This window comes from Panicum virgatum, chromosome 4N (assembly GCF_016808335.1).
Source record: "Panicum virgatum strain AP13 chromosome 4N, P.virgatum_v5, whole genome shotgun sequence".
Lineage (NCBI taxonomy): Eukaryota > Viridiplantae > Streptophyta > Magnoliopsida > Poales > Poaceae > Panicum > Panicum virgatum.
This window is the reverse complement of record NC_053148.1, coordinates 37125349-37132333: the sequence shown is the minus strand read 5'-3', so window position 1 is coordinate 37132333 and position 6985 is coordinate 37125349. Positions and strand designations below refer to the sequence as shown.

The following is a 6985-nucleotide window of genomic DNA, read 5'->3' as shown; positions in this document are numbered from 1 at the left end:
AATAATCTCCATTGTGTGATTAAGTGGGGATACGGAATGTTACTTAACGCCCAAACTTAGGAGAGCTGGATTTCAATCACATATGAATATTGCTTCAATTGTCCACGCCCAACATCCATTCAGTTTGTATATAGCACATTCAATTTGTCTACGTCCGAGCTACATCTATTTCCAAACTAAGCCGACGCAATTTGCTAGTAGAAATGAAGAGATCAAATGAATATTAGAGCTATATATATACTACTAGACTGGACATGGCGAACAATGCACACACATACTTGTCTCGTTGCTAGCTAAAAGCTTAACAACATGCTTAATTAGCAAGGCATCATGGCTTGGCGTTGTCCACACCTGACACCTCCACGCCGTAAACAGCAACAGCAGTCGTTGCGAACAACGCCACCGTCGACCAGATGAGCACCCTGGCGACCGGAGCGAGGCGCTCTCTGGCCGAGCCCGGAGCAGCCGCGAGCACCATGAACCCGAAGCTGGAGACGAACGCCGAGGTGAGGACGACCATGAACATTTCCATAGTGCCCCACTTCGCGTGGTCCTTCTCGGAGAGCCAGCCACCGAGAACGGTCATGATCCCTCCCAGTCCCAGCGTTAGCACCATCGCTTTTTGCTCGCGATGTCCTCGATCGCCTTGATCTGAGCCTCCTGGTTCCCCCGCAGGTTCGCCGCCATGCTGCGGCCGCGGCGGGCGACGCAGTGCCGGAGAAGGAAGAAGATGATAGATGTGATCACCAGCGGCGCAAACGCCGCGAAAATGCTGTACCGCAACACCACGAATGCCGCCGCGAACGCCGCGCCTACCAACGAACATAGCAGGAAGGCGTTGGCGACCTTGATCGTAGCGACGCGGAGCCGGAGGCATCGCCGGGTTGTGATCTCCGGCACTTTCTTTGACACGGTCATCACGAACATGCCGACGATGGCGGTGGAGAACATAAAAAATATGGCAGTGTAGGCGGCCCAGTCCACGGCGGCGGGCACCGCACCGGAGATCTTGGAGGCACTGAAGAGGACGCCGACGAGGCCCCCGAACGCGGAGTTAGTGACGCAAGATGATGTCTTCCACGCGGCCTCCAACTCCTCTCTGTCGTTGAGCTCCTGCTCGTACGACGCCGGCTCATCACGGTCGCTCCCATCTGTGCAGCGGCACAGGTACCAGTGCGCCCCGACGGCCGCCACCATGATCACCGCGACCGCGGCCAGACCAATGTACAGGTACACCCTGCCCGGCAGCAGCGCCAATAGACTGACAAGAGTACTTACCGACAGGAAGGCGCAGGCGGGGCGGAGGCACTTGACGGCGACGCGCTGGCCGCCGGAGACGAGGTCCTCGCGGAGGCCCATCGTGTTGAGGCTGAGCAGCACAAGGGCCTTGCCCCCGAGGAAGGTGGCTAAGGACAGCAGCAGCGAGGCCGTGAGCCGCAGGTTGCCCGAGTGCTTAGCCTGCCGGGGGGGGGGCAGAGTGCCAACAGCACGACCAAGCCGAAGATGGTGAAGGCGGTGCCGGACTCGACGTTCTCCTTGGCCTCGGCTTTGTGGCATTGCTCCTTGCTCTCGTTGGCCGTTGCAGAGGCCGCCTCGGCCTGCAATGCAAAATTCCAGCTTTTTCTTAGTCGAAATCTGGGCGCTCATGGATGTACCATCACTAGATGTGATCATGGCCATCCAACCTGACGATCCCGACCTGACCCGACTCGACCCACTGGACACAAATCCGACTCGATGCAGCCGGACGAATGTATGAGCTGGGCTCGAATAGAAATTTTTGACCTGAAACTGAAAAACCCCAACCCAATCTAAAAATTATACATGAAATCTAAAAATTATACATGAAAAATTAGATTTTTAATCCGATCTGAACCCGACCTGATCTGACGGATGATCAGATCTAATCATCAGTTGTCTCTCCCCCTGCATATAACTAAACATAACACCGAAGACATATATATTATAGATATATATATAGACACACACGCACGCGCACGCGCACTGAAACAGAATCCAAACCGGATGGTAACCACGTAATATATCCACGCAGGCACATACCTGATATTTGTTAGAAACTGCAGAGCACCAAAATGTTCTTGCAGAAAAAAAATTAGTCCCTCGCGGAGGGGAAATAAAGTTCTGACCTTATGATATATACTTAGAGACCGATGTAGCTCCAACTTCTTCTGTGAGTCCAGGAAAGGTTCAGAATTTCTGTGAAATTTCATGAATTTTGTATTTTTTTTCAGTTGAAAACTGCAATTTCGATTAAAAAATTCTGATAAGACAGTTAATGTACCCTTATATAACCTTAATAAGCATAAATAACCACTTGAGAAACTTTGGCATAGTGGTGGGAGCTCCATATTGTGATCATTACGTCTTGGGTTTAATTCTTGATATCCTTCCTATTTTCAGACATTTTTCTCTCTTGATGACATGTGGGTCCACCATCGAGCTGCCAGGGGTTCGAACCTGCTCATGCAAATTGAAACAACCACCACGCTGCTGCCATGGATGTGAATATTTTCTCGATGGGAAGATTAATAACTTTTTGTGAATTTAACCTATTGAACAGATCTGATTGCAATTTTAACAAATTTAGGGAAATTCGTGAATTTCAATGGTTTCACTGGTAACTGAAAAAATATCGAAAATAGAATTGAAAATCCTAATCCAGCTACACACATAGAATATATAATAGCCAAGGACTAACAGTGTAAAACAGCAGCATTAGTGAAAGGCAGGCCCTCCATGACTGGGATTCTTGAAGGTACTACAGCAGGTAAGAAGTGATTCCTTGTCCCCATGGCAGTGGCTGCGAGAGGGGGCCCGACTTCCCTAGTTAGGTTGGTTCGATCCTCATTTGAGTAAAGTTTCAATCCTAATTTGAATAATGTATATAGTTAAGTTACGAATTTTAATAGAGTATAGAGTCAAAGGAACTTTAATTTCTTTTATGAACAAGTTTGTTTATTGTATACATATATATAACTTAGATTGTTTTCTCTTTATCTTCTTGTACGAACCAAGTGAATATTTTTTTTTGAAAACGGAAACTTTATTGATTTGAAGAGGTTACATCAAGGTGATACAATGACTTGAACATGGAATCGTCTTGGTTATCTACAATTTTGCGACGCGACTATCAAACCTATATGGACTAGCATCTGTCAAAGAACAACAATAATAATAAATTCGATATATATACTCCAAAAATTGAGTACATCATATAGGTATTGTTTAGATCTATGTGTAATTATTTGTAAATTAGACTGATTGACTTAACGGATGTAATGAAGAATGGTTAGTCGAACAGCTCCAGTCCTATATTATATAACAAAAAAATGTAAAAGATTCTCTTTTTAAACTGCGAGTATCAAGGACAAGGGAAAAAATGCTTACAAGATTTAGCTTACCAACTTTTCAAAAAAAGATTTAGCTTACCAGTTAAGATCTCCTGCATTCATTTAGAAATGTTAATAACTGCATTATAATATGGAGGTACTCGCAAAACATAGAAGTATCGAGGGGTTGTCATGACACCAATGTAGTATGACCTCAATTTAGTCCCTTGACAGTTGAACAAATGATTTTGTAGTTTTAAAAGTTAACTCTTTGTTAAATAAACGAGTCACGATTGGACCATCAGATGAGGACACTAATAAGAATGTTTTTTCTACACTTTTCTAGATTTTAGCTACACATGTGATCTATTTTACTCGTTCTGACACTGAACCATCTTTGATATACGGAGTATATATCTTTGGCAATTACATTTGAGATATATTCCCTTCATTTTTTACATGTTTGTCCTAAGTCAAAATTATACAACTCTAATGAGATTTATAGAAAAATATAACAATATCTAGAATACCAAATTTATTTCATTAAATACATTATAGAATATATTTTAACAGTGCATATATTTGGAAGTATAGATGTTATATTTTTTTATAAACTTGATCAAAGCTAGATAAATTTGACTTAGGATAAATCAAATATGATATGTAAGAAAACAGAGAAACTACTTAAAATACAGTGGCTTAAAATTTTTTGGATAACAAATCTACTAATATAAATTGACATGATAAATATTAATAATCTTTCATAAGATATCTTTTTAAGTTTAACCGAACATGTTTAAACTACGCTAAAGTTTAACTCGACATCTTTAAACCATGTTTGTTTCAGAGTAGAGGGAGCATAGTTATTTTTGTCCTCAAACCAATCCATCGTGGTGGATCCCATATACTATATATCCATGTTCTTCGGATATATATATATCCATCCAGATTCGAGACAGCCAACGGGACATGGCAACTTTAGTGGAGTTGACTTGCGACTCGTTCAGTCTTTCCGCGCATCGCGAGTCATTACATCGATACAATGCGGTGGTGTAACAATTATCAGGGCGCGTTTAGTTCCCCCGCCAAAAATTTTTGGAGGTCAAATCAGAACTTTGACCGGATGTCGGGAGGATTTTTCGGACACTAATTAAAAAACTAATTTCAGAACTCACTTGGAAACCACGAGACGAATCTTTTGAGGCCTTTGACCGCGTCATTAGCACATGTGGGTTACTGTAGCACTTATGGCTAATCATGCACTAATTAGGCTTAAAAGATTCGTCTCGTCATGTACATCCAAACTGTGTAATTAGTTTTGTTATTTAATTAAATTTAGTGCTTCATACATGTGTTTAAAGGAGAGGTGAAAATTTTTGGGTGAAAATTTTTGGGAACTAAACGCGCCCTCAATTTAATTAGGGGGCAGGGCGCATGTATGTACCTCGGCGGTGGTTCTCGGCAGCGGCGGACAGCGGCGGCCGGTCATCTCCGACTAGAAAGACTTGGGAAGACGTGACCTGCTGAGTGCTGCGGACAGAATCAAAGAACAATAATGAAACAACTCCGTGCAACACGTATAGTTTCATTTACTGTTCCATAATAAAATGGCAATAACATCTGATTACGACGTATTGATTATGATTGGATTAAATAAAAATCCTCTGAAAACATATTCCAATATCTTGAAAATAGTGCACATCTAGCAGTACATTTAGTATTCTTGAAGGATATTGCCTGTATCCTAATGAAAGCCCTTCATTCAAGCATATATTTTGAACTTTGCACTATCCTTCATTCAAGCATGTATAGAATAGCAAATCCTTCATTAAAAAAAGGGCATACCCAGTGCCATAGGCTTCCCGCACTGTGCGGAGTCTGGGGAAGGGTTGTTTTTAAGCCCCAAACCTTACCTACATAAATGTGCAGAGGCTGGGGCTCGAACCTGGGACCTTCCGGTTACAGACGGTAGCCTCTACCGCTGCACCAGGCCCGCCCTTCCAAAAAGGCGTACCCAGTGCCGTAGGCTTCCCGCACTGTGCGGGGTCTGGGGAAGAGTTGTCTTTAAGTCCCAAGCCTTACCCACACAAATGTGCAGAGGCTGGAGCTCGAACCCGGGACCTTCCGGTTACAGACGGTAGGCTTTACCGGTTACCCACACAAATCCTTCATTATAGAATATATTTTGATAGTGCATATATCATAATGAAAATCCTTCATTCAAGCATATATTTTGGTAGGCAATATCTCCTCGCAACTCCAGTGCTACGTTATCGTTTTCGCAAACGTGGCACCTTATTTAGCGAGAATAAAATCTATCTTTAATTTACTAGGACGTACCTAAGTTTTAGCGCGTATGTGGTTGTTACCCAGAGAATCAGAGCTAAACAAAAAAGGTATTCAACAAGAGAGTATTGTTGGTCTTGAAAAGATGGTACGCTACTCCAAAAGGGTACACAGGCGTTCTGTTACTGAGAAGGCAACAACCCACACTAATTGCATGTTGCAAATAAAAAGATCTAGCAGCTACTCAACAAGGTCAACTACCAGAATTTTGATTTATATGAGTGCCAGCATCTATAATATGTTTCGAAGTCAATCAACACGGAAATCACTTTCTGAAAAGAGGGAGTACATTTGCCTATGCTTGAATGAAGCCTTGAGCCCAACATATAATACAAGCACCTAATTGTTACTCGACTAGTCGGGCGTAATTAATATCGACAAGAACAAATTTTGCAAGAAGAAGAAAAGGTCAACACGATCACATAAAGCTAATTAAGGTGAAATTGCAGACTCAGTACATGGTAATGAAAAATGGGCTAAAGATCATTCCCGGGTGCGGAGAGGATGAAGAACGAATACATACCGGAGTTGTATCGAAAATGAATGATCATCATCATGATTATAATAAAAGTTGCCTAGTAGTTCACCTGAAGAAAGCTGCGTAGAAGGAGCTAGTGCCGTCAGGAAGAAGAGAACCCTTTCCGCCTTTCGTGGTGGACTCTCTCTCCAAACTCGGCCTTCTTAAGCTAGGGAGCTCAAGCTCAACATGTGTGGACACATTTGTCTCTGGACCTTTTCTTCTTTTGTGTGCGCGCGTGAATGATGTTGGCTGCTAGCTGACATCCCGACAGCGCAATTGCTAGGCAATTTCCCGGTGTTTGACACGGTACCGCGTGCACAGAGTGATTGCAGAATGCTTGATGGCTTTATAAGTTTTTTCCGCCAAATCATCTAGGTAAGATGATTTTACTACATATCTTTCATAGAAAATGGAAAATTGGTGCACCTTTCATCCAAAAAAAAAAGTGTCTGCTAGCAGGAGCGAAAAAATAAATTAATAAATTAATCACTGTTTCACTGACAAATCCATTTCGAGTAACAAATGCATTATTTGCATTGTTATATGTTTGGTGAAGGATCAATCCTGTCCACCCTATCAACACACGCTCTTTCATCTCTGCTCCTGGACTAGTAGAACTGGGACTTGGGTCGTGTCGTGCCGGCCCAGCCCAGCCCGGCATGTCCAATCTAGATTTCTAGGCACGTTTGGCACACCGTATCATGTTGTGCTGGGACGATAAATCTTTTGCCAAGCCAAGCACGATTCATGGCACGCTGGCACATCTTCG

General features: G+C 43.0%; 1 pseudogene; it reads right to left on the bottom strand.

Moving 5' to 3' along the window:
* Window positions 1-204: 204 nt before the first annotated feature.
* Window positions 205-4607, bottom strand: LOC120670966 (annotated as a pseudogene).
* Window positions 4608-6985: the final 2378 nt, after the last annotated feature.